General features: G+C 40.2%; 1 protein-coding gene and 1 non-coding gene across 3 annotated transcripts in view; both read right to left on the bottom strand.

Moving 5' to 3' along the window:
• Positions 1-16,412, bottom strand: part of Dnah5 (dynein axonemal heavy chain 5) — a 282,316-nt gene that overhangs the window by 240,388 nt on the left and 25,516 nt on the right. The window lies entirely within an intron of this gene.
• On the bottom strand, positions 9,242-9,348 carry LOC125620038. The gene has a single exon (XR_007351618.1). It is a non-coding gene; the product is annotated as a U6 spliceosomal RNA (small nuclear RNA).

Genomic DNA, 16,412 nt, shown 5'->3' on the forward strand with positions numbered 1-16,412 from the left:
AGAAATGCAAACAATGATTCTAAAAATTTTGTGGTTCACCACCATTTTCATAAATTGAAATTGTGCCATTCAAGCTAAGAAAGATGCATACTTTTTCTAGAAGCTTTATCTGTTAAAACTCAAAAGAGACGAATAGGAGAAGGGAGGAGAAACCCGAGAGGAGGCTACAGAATGCATTTAGAATAAATGCATTTAGAATAAAGCAAACACTGAAGACAGCATCCCAATTCTGTAGCTCTAGATTGGAGGACGAGAAATGCTGGGTGCTTGCTAAATGCACACTCTGGATGTTACAGAGCCTTCCATGGAGAAAGTGTAAGAATTAGAGATGGAGAGGGATACTAAAGGAAAGACAACCTCAGAAACAAACATCCTTCCTCCTCCCCTTCCTGTATTCCCTGGTGACACTTCCATGTATCTCTGTAGAAATAATGCTGTCCTGGCTTAGAAAGCTGCACTTCTGATCTGACTCCTGCACATACTGGAGAGTGTGTGGTCTGTGATAAACCCCCAGCCACACTGGCCCCATTTTCCCTATGAATAACATAAGGTGGGTGGTGCATGATCTTGCAGAGAATGTACAGCTCCATAAAAACAATGAACCCAAGCAAGAAATCTAGCTCCCAAGTATACCCCATGCATAAACTAACTGAATATCATCTTAACATGGATGCTACATGCACCATCTTTTTAATGTGGTATATCGAACATGTGGGAAATTGTACCACTTAACTCATCTGAAATGTGGTTGATCAGTTGAACATGGCAGCCTGTTAACATCTATGGTAGCATTTTCTCCATAGAAAACATTTTCCATTCCGTATGCCCACATCTTGAACAAACAGTGCTCCCTGGACCATACCCATTCTTTGTATGCAAAGCTAAAATGCTTTATAAAATTCTTCTCCCAGACCATCCACACAGGCTCAGGATCTCTAAATGAAAATCAAATTTTAGGTGCAAATCCTTTCCTATAGTACGTCTCTCTGGCATCCTGCCTTTGTTGTGGCTCCTTAGCCTGGTTTCACAGGTTGAACATTCCTAATTCAAAAATCTGAAATTAAAAATGCTCCAAAATCCTAAAAAAAAAAGCATTTTGGATGTGAGAGACATGACAAGTAGAAAATTCCACACCTGCTGTCATGTGACAGGTCAAAGTCAAAATGCTGGTGCACCAAAAATATTCTATAGAATTACCTTCTATGTGTATGAGATGGACATGAACACAAATGAATTTTGTATTTAAACTTGGGTCTCATCCCCAAGGTATCTCAGTTTGCACATATTCCAAAAGCCAAAATCCAGAACATTTCTTGTCCCAAACATTTCAGATAAGGGCCAGTTGACCTGTGATTTTCACGTTGAACATTTCCAGATCATATTGCCTAGCTTGGTTATACCAGATTTTCCTTGTTTAGAACCCAAATGACAAAATTATATTCTACATAACTCAGAAAAACAACACTTTTTAATTTAGAACCCTGTTTGTAATTATAATCTAAAGGTCAGTCAACAGTTTGGGATTGACCTCATCATTCCTTAATTACTTATACTTTCAGAAATTCTAGATTGAAACAAATATATGCCCAGTATTAATCAGAGAAAAAGAGAGAGGCAAAGGATCTAATTAACGTGATACTTCTTGCTTTCTAAAAACAGCAGGATCTAATGATCTTACCTTTATGCTACCTTTTAATTGATATTATTCCACTTCAGGTGTGAGCATTCTAAGTAACAAAGTACAATCATTCCCCAAATATAAAGTGACAAAAAAACAAGCCAACTCATATTTCCTCATTCTGGATTCTCATTTAATTTATCCGGCATTTATTTAGAAAGGAAATGTATTTTATTGCATATGTTGCTGGTTGCATTAGTCAGATTTCTGTTGCTATAATGGAAATACCAGAAATAATTAACATATAAAGAGACAAGGTCTATTTGGGCTTACAGTTTTGACTTACAGATTCCAGTCCAAGATCAGGTGCACCCATTGCTTTGGGCCTCTAGCTGGATGGCAATGGCAAGACTGCTCATGGCATAGCCAGGAAGTAAAAAGGACCCAGGAAGGGACTGAGTCCGGCAACCCCTTCCAGGGCACCCTCTCAACGAACCTCCCACGAAGCCCCACCTCCTAAAGGGTCTACCAGCGCCCTGGAGTGCCACGCTGGGGAGCAACCTTTAACCCAGAGAGCTTGGGTTCATTTATCGACACCACAGCAGGCCCCCACCCAGATTGAGGAGCAGTGGGAAATGCCAGTCCTCTGGCTGCATCCACGTCCCCTTGCTAAGCCCCACCCACAGACACACAGGGCCTGCAGAAAGCCAAGACCCCAGCTAAGGAAGTCAATATCAAAGGCTCACATTTCACTGAGGGAACATTTTGGGGACTTTGCTGTTATCATCATTGTTCATTTTTGTTAAGCAGATAAAGAAAAAAAAATTGAGTTAGGTTCACCAACAAATAAAAAATTTCTCATTTACCCTTGCATTTAGGTCTCTTTGCTTCTTGCTAAAAGATCAGGAAATGGTAACCTCAAAATCCTGTTCCCTTCTGAGAGAAAAACTTAATGAGAAAAAGGGAATCAAATGTCATTTAGTGTAAAATAAAATCCTAATATCAGTTTTACTCAGGAGACATCTTCTAAAAGCAGCAAAGAATTACCCCAGCTTCTAACATCATCCCCTCAGAAGCACATTAATTAACCAGAAGCGTATTATTAGAGGGATTTCCCAACTTGTGATAGCGTGACTTCACAAACCCCCTGTAGTATGATTTTTATCATAACTAAAAATCCACAAAGATAATTAAGACATTTTACAAACACCCGTGGGTTGGCACCCACGCTTGTGCCAAGGGGTTTGGCACTAAAATGGGATGTGCTGATTCAAAAGGCAGAAAAACTTTGAGTTACAAGAATGGGATCAGATACAGCAAATCCATTTATCTGAAGCCAGACAGTAATTTCTGCAAAGCAGGTTTTAGCTCTCTTTGAAAAGCTTAAGAATAGATTTGGGGTCACATCAAAAGATGTATCCAGTCAGAAAAAGAAAGATTTGATCATCTCACAAACAGAGCAGTTGGTGGCAGATCAGAGTTCAAGAAGCAACCCAGGATCTGTTCTTTCTGCAACCCCAGCCTTCACCAATACCACTGTAAACTCAGAGTGCAGGGTCCTATCCAACTAAGCCACAGCTGTGTTTCTGGGTCTTCACACTGTTCATTACAGGGATGAAGAACAGTTCCATTTATAACCTCATCCAGGAGCTGATTAGGTTTCTAAATCCCAAGCTACCTACAGTTACAAATTACATTACAGTGACTCTGCTACCCACAAAACAATATTTATATCACCAAAGAAGACAAAGATAACCATTCACTGGTTGATGTTCTCTGTATTGTTCCTTTCTGAAGCACAGTAGCCTTTGTAATAAAGGTCATTACTATCTCTGGATGTCAAATGACAAGTCTCAGAGACTGCAGTTGCCCTCAACAGCAAAAACGTTAGAATATTATTTTACTAACCAAACATAAATACCATTTACCACATTTTTAAGGAATGAATTTATTTTATTGCTCACAAAGCTAAGTTATAGAAACTCTCCCTTCAGGGCTTCTTTGAGGATGAATTTTCAATGCCTACTTCCTACCAAAACCAACATGACAGCTTCCTGCCAGGCAGAAGTGGAAGGACACCCAGTTAAAGGGAATGTATTTCCTTTCATTTAGCAACTGCTTTACAGTGCAATATTCAGTTCCTGCTTCTGAAACAATGGCCAGCACCCTGATGTGTCATCAATTATTAACTCTTCTACTGAAAATGGTTAGCAGCGATCCGTATATGTAGCCACCACGTAGATTGAAACATCCACATGAAATTCACGATTAACTACATAAATCGATTTTTATTGATTAAAGTGAATTCCAGGTTGGGATATAAATGTATCTAGATATGAAAACATGAAAGCCAGGTTGGGGCAGGGATCCTGGCCCTTACTTGGTGACCCAGTGTTGGACGTGAAATTCATCTGAACGATTACTTTCTTTGGATCGTTTTAACTTTCAAATGCCATATAATCAAAATTGTAGGATGGCTCCTGTTTCAATAGGAACCAAAGGTAGCACAGAAAGACATTTCAGATCAAACCTGGTAGGATAATTCCTTTTTCAGGTGATAATTATATTAATTTAATATTTTAGATATAATTTAAAAAAATTTATTATATATATTTTTTAAATCACTTAATCCCGCCAAAGGCAATCAATATATATTTATCTAGCTTCTGTGTTATACTAAGGAAGTTATTCAAAAGTATAGGACAGGGCTGAGGTTGTGGCTCGGTGGTAGAGTGCTTGCCTCCCATGTGTGAGGTACTGTTTCAATCCTCAGCACCATGTAAAAATAAATAAAATAGAGGTATTATGTCCATGTACAACTAAAAAAAATTTTTAAAAATTATTGGACAGGTCCTTCCCTGAAAGAGCTTATAATTTAGCAAAGGACATAAAATGAAGTAGGCTGGGGGTGCTGTTCAGTGGTAGAATATTTGCCTAGCATGTGCAAGGCCCGAGGTTCAATTCTCAGCACCGCCACCAAGGGAAAAAAAAATCTAAATAAGTTAACAATATAGTACTAAATTGTCAGGCCCTGTCAAGACACTGTAATTCAAGATGCTTTGTCAAATGCATGAGTCAAAATATGTAAAATATAACCATAAAATATAATAAGTTTTAAAAGATAAGAGCTTTTCACAAAATTCAGCTTGGAAATCAGTCTAAATCACTTAAATGAAGTAGAATCAGACGCGCATCTAAAAATTATTATAGGGAAAAATATTAAAGTGAAATAAGGCCTGTAAGAATTTCCTTTCATCAAACAATGAAGGAAAATAAGTCCCTGAGGTAAGTGTTCTGAATGTGAGCTAGAGCAGTCCATAAGAACAATTTCTTTCTGCTTTTCCACTTTCTTTCTCCAGCCCCTTTCCCAAAACAGAGTTGACACTTGGATCTGTTCAAACAGAAAATTCTAGAAGGAGGTTCCCCTTTAAACCACCCCAGTGTGCATCTCACCGCCACTCCCTGAGCCAGGCCCACCCCACCTTCTGTGCCTGACTCTTCTCTTCCTCCCCTCTCTTCATCTTCCCACCCGCTTCCCCCTCCTTCCTTTCTGACCCTAAAGCACAAAAGGAAGACAACCTCTCACCCACCTCTCACGGGTCCCCTTCCACATGAGACCCCTTTTCTCGCCATCTTTAGCACTGTTTGGGAACAACTGAGATCACACAATCACATCAAGCTGAGGCCGCCCCAGAGAAGACTGCTTCAAGGAACGGGTGTCCACAAGACCACTAAAGGAAGACAGCAGATGTGCCCAAAATAAAAAGGAAGGGGTTAATTCACCAAGGGACATGGAGCAATAGGAGAAAATCTATCGCCTTTGTGACCCAGAAAATACAGAAACCCAAAAACAGCAGTCTCCAGGGAGAAAACGCAAGGCAATTACGGCTAAAAGAACTAGAGTCGAAGGTAATTTTTCTCCAAGCTGCTAACCGCACTTGGGAATTACATTTCTCTCTCTTATTTTTTTTTAAAGAAAATTAATGAAATGGAAAACATTTTTAAATCAAAAAAGTTGGCCCTGTAGAAACTGTTCAAAATGGTAAGCACTCTATATAGAGTTTATTTTTCCTAATTAGTTCTATTCAACTCCTTTAGAGACTAAACCTTATTAAAACCAGTTCAAAGTTCTTATTTCAATATTAAAATTTTACTCACTATATATGGGAAAGTAAGACCTGAAGGGAAGGGAGGTCCGTGGGCAATAATAAAGAAATTAAAAGGGCGTCGAGAATTTCCTGTACTTCCCTACAAGCTATTCCAGCCCACGTCACAGTGTACCTGCTCACCCATGGGGGATCCACATCCTGTTCCCTAAATATACTTTCATGATCTGTCTGAAACACCCTCACTCCTTCCATCCTGCTCCAGGGACAAGAATCATTTCATGTCCCTTCCTCTCTAGAGAGTTCATCCCGAATCTCATGTTTCCCTCTAAGAAATCCTATTGTCCTTTCCTCAATTCTAATGGTTTTCATAGTGAATAGCAATTACATTTTAGAAATACAAAGTGCGCTAGGATGAGTTTTACAACAGAGGCTTTGAATACTGTGATTAGCAATGCATCTGACAAATTAGATGCTCATTAAATATATAATTAATAATCGTCTTTAAATCACCTATACTGAGTATAATAAATCAAAAGTGGTATCTCTTTTTGTTTAAAAAAATGCCTCCTTTATCTGTCTGAAGGTATCTTCTTTCATGTCATTGTTGTTCTCATTCTTCTCGTTTTCGTTTTCCTTTTTAATTTGTTGATATAGATAGTGACAGCAGTGTTGGGGGTAAGCAGTAGAAGGCAACACTGGTAAGTGTCAAAGGCAGATGCCAGACGGGTACGGTGGTACACACCTGTAATCCCAGTGGTTCGGGAGGCGGGAGGATCAGGAGTTCAAAGCCAGCCTCTGCAAAAGTGAGGTACAAAGCCACTCAGGGAGACCCTGTCTCTAAGTAAAATACAAAATAGGACTGCAGGTGTGGCTCAGTGGTCAAGTGCCCCTGAGTTCAATCCCCAGTACCTGCGCCCCCAAAAAAGGCAAATTACAGGGCTGTGATCCTTGTTACAGAGAATGCAACCTTCCTCATTCTGCACTCCTGCCCTCCCGGTTAGTTTAGGCTAATAGTCATGAGGTTTACTCCATGATCATCTCCTACATTTTCTCTTGCAGGTGTTCTTTTTATTATCATTTCACTGAGTGATTATCAAACAGGATAGAATTGCAGAGTTGGATTTGTGAATTATTCATAAAAGTGAATTTTGATATGCTGAACATCAAGTTACCATTGCTTGGAGCCATCAGCTTAGGTTTACAAATATTTTCCTTGCAGGGAATTGTAGCAATGGCATTCATAGTGCCGGAATGTCAAACTGGTCAAGTCCTATCATTAGCAACGGATCTATAAACACCTGAAAAGAGCACTATACCTACCAGTGACAGGCTTGGTTTATCAGTCTTCCTTCTTTTCTTTTAAAGAAGAAATCCTCAGAATTCCAGTTACAAGATTTACAGCATTTCAATCTCATGCCCTATAAAATCTTATGTTTGGAGGTTAATAAACTGAGATTAATCCAGAGATAGCACACATTGGTTTCTTTCTTCTTTCCTTTCAAGCACAATACATTGCAGGAAGCTTAGCCTGTACTGAGGAAGGGTTTTGGAACAGCTGGCCACTGGCGGAGGCGAGCTGCCATCCAGTGGCTGAAAGGAAAACACACCCAGAACAGACCCACTTGCTAGGGAAATTGCAGAAGCAGACAGACCCACGCCCATGCTTCAGAGGTCTTCCTTGATTTACACTATCTCTCATACTGAGAAGAGAGAATGGTAGGAGACATTACAGAAAGCTTTAAGGGATCAGGAGCAGAGGTCTCATACAACTCTAAGCCATAAGAAGCTCATCTGTGTGTTCCAATGGTTTTCCTCTCAAAATTTCCCCATTTAGAAACTTTGCCTACTTATATCATACAAAGCAGGCTAAAGAATAAAATGATTGTAAATACTAAAATGTGTCTGTCTCTGTAGGAGGCGGTACACTGAAGAAAATAACTTTGATTTCAATCTCTAAAGAAGAAAAACATCCAAATCTATCCATATAATAATCCCAATACTGTATAATTACAGGGTAAATTCAAGTTAATTTTGATCATTTGTTTTTTCATTATAAAAATGGTACAAATTTATTATGGAAAACATGTTTAAGATGAATATCACCATAACCTAAGCAGTCTGTGAGAAACGCCCTATCATTTCCTTAACAAAATTAACAATAGGTGCAGTCATGGTGCACATGCCTGTAATCCCAGCAAATCTGGAGGCCAAAACAGGAGGACCACAAATTCCAGGCCAGCCTAAGCAACTCAGCAAAACCCTGTCTCAAAATCAAAAATAAAAATGTCTGGGAATGTGGCTCATTGGTAAAGTGCTCCTGGGTTCCATCCCAGTACCAAAAAAAAAAAAAGTGATTAAAAATAAGTCTAGGGTGTAGCTCAATGGTGGAGCATGTACTTGAAATGTGCAAGGCTCTAGGAATGGAACCACCATTTGACCCAGCTATTCCCCTTCTCGGACTATACCCAAAAGCCCTAAAAAGAGCATACTACAGGGACACTGCTACATCGATGTTCATAGCAGCACAATTCACAATAGCTAGACTGTGGAACCAACCCAGATGCCCTTCAACAGATGAATGGATTAAAAAAAATGTGGCATTTATACACAATGAAATATTACTCAGCACTAAAAAATAACAAAATCATGGCATTTGCAGGGAAATGGATGGCACTAGAGCAGATTATGCTAAGCAAAGTTAGCCAATCCCTGAAAAACAAATGCCAAATGTCTTCTCTTATATAAGGGAGGTGACTCAAAACAGAGTAGGAAGGAAGAGCATGAGAAGAAGATTACCATGAAACAAGGAAAAGAGGAGGGAGGGAAAGGGAGGGAGAAGGGGAATTGCACGGAAGACTGAAGGAGACCCTCATGGGTTCACAAAATACATATACGATGGTGTGAGGGGGAAGGAAAGAAAAAAAAAAGAGAGAGAGAGATAAGTGTCATAGTAAATGGGTAGAGAATAGTGATGGGAGGGAAGGGGAGGGGAGGGGGGATAGGGAGGGCAGCAGAATACAACTGACACTAAGGATTGCTGTATGTATACACTTGGATGTATAACCAATGTGATCCTGCAATCTGTACACGTGGAAAAATGAGAATTCATACCCTATTTGAATCAAATGTATGATATGTCAAGATCATTGTATTGTCTTGAGCAACTAATAAAAAAAAAATTCTCACCCAGAAAAAAAAAAAAAAAGAAATGTGCAAGGCTCTGGGTTCAGTTCTTAGCACAAAGATAAATAAATGACTAATAAAGATAATTTGCATATACATATCCATATATGTGTATACATATACACACGTGTGTATACATATATCTCTTTATTTTTATCCAAAAATAAAACTTTCTTATGTCACTGAATATTCTATAAAATACAATTTAATGACTGTAGTGATTATATAGGCCTTAATTTATTTAGGCAATTTTTTTTCTCTTTTAATTTTTTTATTAGTTGTTCAAAACATTACAATGATCTTGACATATCATACATTTGATTCAAATTGGAAAAATATGGAACGCTTCACGAATTTGCATGTCAACCTTGCGCAGGGGCCATGCTAATCTTCTCTGTATCATTCCAACTTTAGTATATGTGCTGCGGAAGCAAACACTAGGCAATTTTTTTTAACTTTTAGATTGGTTCTAATATTTCACTATTATAAATAATATTATAATGATATGCCCTTGTACAAATCCTTGTATAGATATCCACTTATCTATTTCAATAAATTATTAGAAAAAAATTATCCAGTAAAAAAAAATATGCCCTTTGGTTCTCAAGAGAAAGCTGATGTTATTTTATTTATCTTTGCCAAATGGCAGGTGAGAAGCAACAAGCCACCGTCATCTCCCTCTAAGTTTTTTGGTTTGGGTTTTGGGTTTTTGTTTTTTTTTTTTTTTTATGTGTGTGGTGCTGGGGATTGAACCCAGGGCCTTGTGCATGCAAGGGAAGTACTCTACAAACTGAGCTATATCTCCAGTCCTCCCTGTAAGTTTAATTTGCTAGTCTTTGACAAGAGTGAAACTGAATATTTTTAAAATACTTATTGGGGCTGGGATTGTGGCTCAGCAGTAGAGCGCTCACCTAGCACGGGCGGGACCTGGGTTCAATTCTCAGCACCACATAAAAAAAAATAATAAAGACATTGTGTTGTGTCCATCTACAAAAAAGATTCATTCATTCATTCATTCATTCATTCATACTCTCTCTCTCTCTCTCTCTCTCTCTCTCTCTCTCTCTCTCCTTTAAAAAAAATACTTATTGGACATTTATGTTTTATGGTTTGTTTTCTGTTTATTGTGAATGGCCTATTTATGTCCCCTCCTATTTTTTGCTGATAATTTTCTTTCTGTTGATTTGATTTTTTTTTAATTTTATATTTGTTTTAATTAGTAGAATGCATTTATGCAGTTTGATATGTCATACATGGATGGGACATAATTTCTCATTTTTCTGAGTGTACATGTTGCAGAATCATATTGGTCTTGTAGTCACATATATACAGACAGTAATAATGTCCCATCACTTCCCTCTACCTAATCTAAGGTAACGCTATTCTTCCTTAGTGTCCCCCACCTTATTGACTTTTAAGTCTAGGTAAAGACACAGCATACATTCAGAAAATGAATAGCCATTTATTACCATATAAAAGTAGAATTAAAGACAAAAGTTTTAAAGATGTTAGGGCTCAGGAAACAAAGTAAGGCACTTGGGCATGCTGAGAATTTTGAACTAAGGTACACAGGAAGGACTTGGACGCAGCCTCAGAACCAAGGTCTCTCTGCCCTTCTCTGCCCACCTATCTCTTGCTCCTCATTCTCCCCTGAAGAGAGCCACAGAAACCAGAATTCCTCTTTCCCCATGGGGTCATAAAAACTAGAACCCTTTTTCCCAAAGCCAGCCATAAAATCTTGAGTTATTACTCTAACCATTTCATGTCTTCCTGTCTAGGAGCTGACTACAAAGAAATTCTCTGACCTATTCTTGTCCTGTGGTGGGACATCAGACCCTCATCTCATGTGGGTCCTACCCCATTCCTGGAGGAAGAAATGTCGCACAAGGCCCTGAAGAACGGGTTTCCCTCCTCGTCTGTTACTTAGCTCACACCTTTTTACCCAATCACGTTTCTTCACGGCTGTCAATTCTCCATCAAACCTAAACACAAAAATAGACAGTCCTCCTTGGATCTTTGGTTCTCTATTTCTGAAGGCTCCAGTGTCATGTGAAACTCTTATTAAATAAATTCACTCTGCTTTTCCTTTGTTAACCTGTCTCCTGTCACAGGAGTACTGCCATGACCACCATCCCTGCCTCTAACCAAGATTTAAAGGCAGCCACTTTATTTTTACAAAATGCATGATACACTATGAGCACATAGTGGCTGTGTGCTGAAAGTTGGTATTAAAATAAAATAAGCAAAACCAGTTCGAAAACACAGGCCACATTAACAGACAAACTATAGGAAAAGGATGTCCTAATAGAACGTTAGGATAAAAATATATAAAATCTTATATTCTCCCCAGGTATTATTATTTTATAGGGCCACAGTGAACAAAAGTCGTCATTCATTAAAACACAGGAAACTTTAAAGAACAGAAATCCTACAAGTCACCATCTCCCAGGATCCTGTTGTAAGTTAGAAATTAATCATGAAGGAATTTCATGTCTCCCGACTGCTTTCACATTTAGAAAGACTTCTTTTAAATTACTACTGGGTCCTTGCAAAACTGGAGACTATAAATAAAGACCACGTTGAACACTATAACAAATCCCACTAGACTCCAAAGGACTGACTGATGGGCAGGCTAGAGAGGGACCAGCGTGGATTCATTCCCAGCGACCAGGGAATGCTGGGTGGTGAGGGTCAGGGGGGCTGCCCTGGTCAGGCCAGTGGGCCACCCCAGTCCCCATTCACAGCTCTTGATGCTGTGAGCATGGGTCTCTTTCACGACCAGCTGGGCACCCAGGGTAAGTCATTGGAGCTTCCCAGGTGCTTGAGAGGAAGGAGCCAGGGCAGAGGGAAGGACCAGCCCGAGAGCCTGGCCACCTGGGTCTCCTTTTCATTTCTTCCCTTGCTCCCAAGTCCCCTCGCCAGCATTCTGAGGGCATTCTATCAAGGTTTCTCATTACCCAGTTGGGACAGGAGTCCCCGAATCTGGTCTCACTCCATGCTAGCCTGAAATGGGACCAGAGTAGGAAAGGAAGGACTTCTTCCAGGCAGCGAGCGGAGAGCCTTTGTCCCCTTTACAATGTAAAGTAGCAGTCTGTGACAAGCTCTCCGTCCCGGTAGACTCTAGATTTGTTGGATTCAGGAAACTCTGGATGAGCCATTGCAAGAAACCAGGGGAACGGAGTTGGGCCTTACTGTGAAACCATGAACCAGGAGACAGACCCAGAGAGGGAAGCCAGCACTGCGGGGTGCAGATGAGCCCACTGCAGCACCTCATCTTGTTGAGCTGCCATCTAAATGGCACCCCCTTTTCAGAATTCCCAGTTTCCAAGTGGGCAAACTATGGCTCCTGGGCAAACTCCAGCCCATGCCTGTCTTGCCCTGTGGAATTTCATTGGCTTCCACCACACTCACTCCTTCCTGCATCGCCAGTGGCCGTTTTCCTGCTACAGTAGGAGAGATGTCCAGTTGCTACCAAGCAAGGTGTGCAGCATTTATTATCTGACCCCTTGCTGAAAAGGTTTGCTGACCTCTGGCCTGGAGCAAGGTCACAGGCAACTTGGCTGTGCCTCCTGGCCTACTTCACTGTAGGGATCCCTTGACAGGCCCTGGCCGAGGCACAGCTCTGTGACACTCTGGAAGATTGACTAGGAGGCTCCCTCCTACCCAGCATCTTCTCACCAAGCCCGACCTCCCCCTGCTACTCCACACCCCGGCTCACTTCCTTATCTGCACAGCCTCTGCGCTCTGCAGAAAGCTCCGTCCTTAGAACTTTTATTATTCATTTGTTACTTTATTTGTATCTGTTTGTTATTCACTTTCAATTCAAAGTTTGTGCCTATATGTATAGATATTTTTTATTTGTTTTTGTTAGTTATACATGACAGAATGCATTTATGCACTTTGCTATATCATAAATAAATGGGGTATAATAACATACATTTTTCTGATTGTACATGTTGTAGAATCACATAAGTCAGGCAGTCATATGTACATAAGGTAATAAAGTCTGTTTCATTCTACTTTCCTTCCTATCCCCATATTCCCTCCCTTCCTTTCACTTTCCTCTACCTAAAGTAACTTCCTTAGCACCTGACCCCCCTTAGCATCTGCATATCAGAGAAAACATTCAGCCTTTGTTTTTATGGAACTGGCTTATTTCACTTAGTATGATATTCTCCAACTTCATCCATTTACCAGAAAATGCCATGATTTTATTCTTCTTTAAAGCTGAGGAATATTCCATCAAATATATATTTTCTTTATCCATTCATCTATTGAAGGGCACCTAGGTTGGTTCCATAGTTTAGTTATTGTGAATTAAGCTGCTATAAACGTTGATGTGGCTGCATCACTGAAGTCTACTGATTTTAAATCCTTTGGGTATAAACAGAGTAGTGGGACATCTGGGTCAAATAGTAGTTCCATTTTTATTCCAACCAGCAATGTGTGAGTATACCATTTTCCCCACATCCTCACCAACATTTATTGTTGCCTATATTCTTGATAATTACCATTCTGACTGGAGTGAAATGAAATCTTAGAGCTTAGTTTTTATTTACATTTCTCTAATTGCTAGAGATGTTGAACATTTTTCATATATTTGTTTATCAATTGTATTTTTTCTTCTGTCAAGTATCTGTTCAGTTCCTTAGCCCATTTATTGATTGGGTTATTTGTTTTGTTTTTGTTTTTGGTGTTAAGTTTTTTGAGTTTATTATACATCCCAGAGATTAATACTTTATCTGGGTGCACGTGGTAAAATATTTTCTCCCAATCCGTAGGCTCTCTCTTCACTCTATCAACCCAGGTGTTAAAGAGAAATTGCACCAGACACTTGTGAAAAAATGGCAAGATGGTTTGATTCAAGTTACCACAGTCAAAAAGGAAGACTTCGATGTAAAGTTTAGCTTAACTCCAAATTCAGCAATGGCAGCTGGGGGTTTATAGCCAAAGACATATGAATGTGGATGTATAATACCAAGAAGAATTTAATTGGATGTCAGTTGTGGGGCAAATGAGAAATAAAGTGGCTGGGAGACACTCCCCAAACTGGCTTAGCAGGATTCTTATCAAAACTGGGTTTGGCAGGCCAAGACCAGGCCTACTCTAAAAGAGGCTGCCTAAAGTCTGGTCAAGGAAGCAGTCCTTGTCACAGGTATGGGAATTTAAGAATAAATCATTAAAATCATCAGAACTGACATTCACTTCACAGAGAAGTGCCACACATCCTTCACTCTGCACAGTGGCAGTACATTGGTCATGGCGGTGCTCAAGACCCATGAGCAGAGAGGGCCCCATGCCCAAGTCTTCTGCCATTTTGGTGACTCAGCAACCTTCTCCTCTCCTTTGTTCCCACTGCACCTGGAAGTCAACATACACATTGGTTTTTTTAAATGCATTCCCTTTTACCCTCTAGATAAACCAAACCAGAGAGAGACGGAAATACACGTGTATTTGTTAACACATATGATGGGCCGACATTCAGTGGGTTTTAATGAACTTGTCTCACTAAATGGAAATAAGGTTCAACAGAGGTGGTGAAACGGGCTTTTCCCACAAAGAAGAATGACATTACGGTATTTGCGGATAAATAGATGGAACTGGAGAACGTCATGCTAAGTGAAATAAGCCAGACTCAAGATCCAGGATCAAATGTTTTCTCTCATATAAAGAAGCTAGAGCAAAATAAGGAAAAAGGATAGGGGAATCCCATGAAAACAGAGGGAGTAGAGGAAAAGGGATTGAGGAGAGGGACAGCAAAAGGGAGGAACTACAAAGCGAAATTTTCAAAGTTATGCTATGTACATATATGAATATGCCACAGTGAACTCCACTCTGTATCTCTTAAAAGTGTAGTTTAAAAAACAACAAATAAATAAATAGAAGGAAGACCAGTAGAATAGAGGAAGAGGACAGGGAGAGGGGAGAGGAGGGAAAGAGGAAGTGTGAGGGACTTAAATGGAACCAATTATATTCCATACATGTATGATTATGTCAAAATGAGCCCCACTATTATGTATGACTATAATATACTAATAAAAACCTTTTAAGGAAATAAGAAAAGAGGATTTCACAGGCTCCACACCACCCTACAAGTTCCATCTATGCTCCTCCTTTGTCTCTCTTCTACCTCAAGGGAACCCTTGATGCCTAGGAAGGGTGAAACACTGAATTGGTGCCAGGGTGGCCTCTGTTGCTACTTACCCTCTTTCCCTGGCTACCTGACAGTCAAAGTTGTACGGAGACCATTGTTTCCAGAGTGGGCCACCATGGCTTTGTGGGCCCAGATGGGCATTTGCCTGTTGGGGTGATGGTGCTACCACCACCATTTCCACATTGACTCTAGGCCCATCTGGTCTGGAAGAAACACATGGGTGGCAGGAAGCCAGGAGAGCATGTTTAGGTGGTCCAAAGCCTGGTAGGGACCACAGCAGCTCTATGGCATTCTGCCTTGTGGCTTCTCAGGAGCCAGAAAGTTTTAGTGGAGCAGAGACCAGTGCTTTGGAGTCTATGGTTGGAGGAGACAAATAGGAAGCGCCCAGGAGGCAGAACTTCAGGGGCATGATGGACGAGGGACCAAGAAACCCAACAGGTGCCATCCCAGAGCTCTGAGCCAGGCTTAATTTAAATTACTGGAAGATGGGAGAATTTGGGGAATCACAAGTGGGACAACAGAAGCAGCCAGGGCTATAAAGGGGCCTCTGAGGGCTCTGAGGAAGAAATTACTTACCAAATGGAATGATGGTATTCAACTTTCAGTAATTGGTTTGGCTGTAGTGGTACATCCCTGCTGAATTTCAGCCTTATACAAAATTCTGTTTTGTATATTACATATTAGAGATTGGCTTATTCAATATCCCTTCTATTCCATTTCTAACATCCTTTTTTTTTTTTTTTTTGTAATGTAGTAACTTGTAGCTAAACCATATATTTCCCAGACTCCTTTAAAGCTGTCTTATAGTTAGTGTCCCACATGTAATTCAGTCTGATGAACTTGGATGAGATGCTAAACCAGAACTAGGTTTTGATGAGAGGAGGAGAGGGTGAGATGCCAGTCTGCAGTGCAAATCATGGTGGAGGAAATGTGATCCTCGAGCCAGAACCCAAGACAGCAGCTCAGTAATGGAGAAGCCACATGTCCCTCAGTGTCCCAGCTCTACAGCGTGGTTTTGGAAGTCCAGCCTTCTGTTTATTTTATGCAGAACTCCCAATAATTCAGTGTAATAGCCAGATTCCTTGATGATAAATGCCTTTTTGCTTTAATCAGTTAAAGTAATACTAACACCTATGACTGAGAACAGTGATTAAGAAGAGGACACTGGAAGCAAAATTCAGGAAACGGGAGAATGTAGAATCTGAGCTTAGCCTTGACTTGCTTATGTCTGAAGGCAGTACAGATGCTGTTGCTTTCAGACATTGGGACTCACCATCATAGCACATAGTGGCAAATTAGTTACTTAACGTGAATGAAGCGACATCGAAGAGCAATTGGAGACTATGGG

The sequence above is a fragment of the Marmota marmota genome, unplaced genomic scaffold (assembly GCF_001458135.2).
Source record: "Marmota marmota marmota unplaced genomic scaffold, marMar, whole genome shotgun sequence".
Taxonomy (NCBI): Eukaryota; Metazoa; Chordata; class Mammalia; order Rodentia; family Sciuridae; genus Marmota; species Marmota marmota.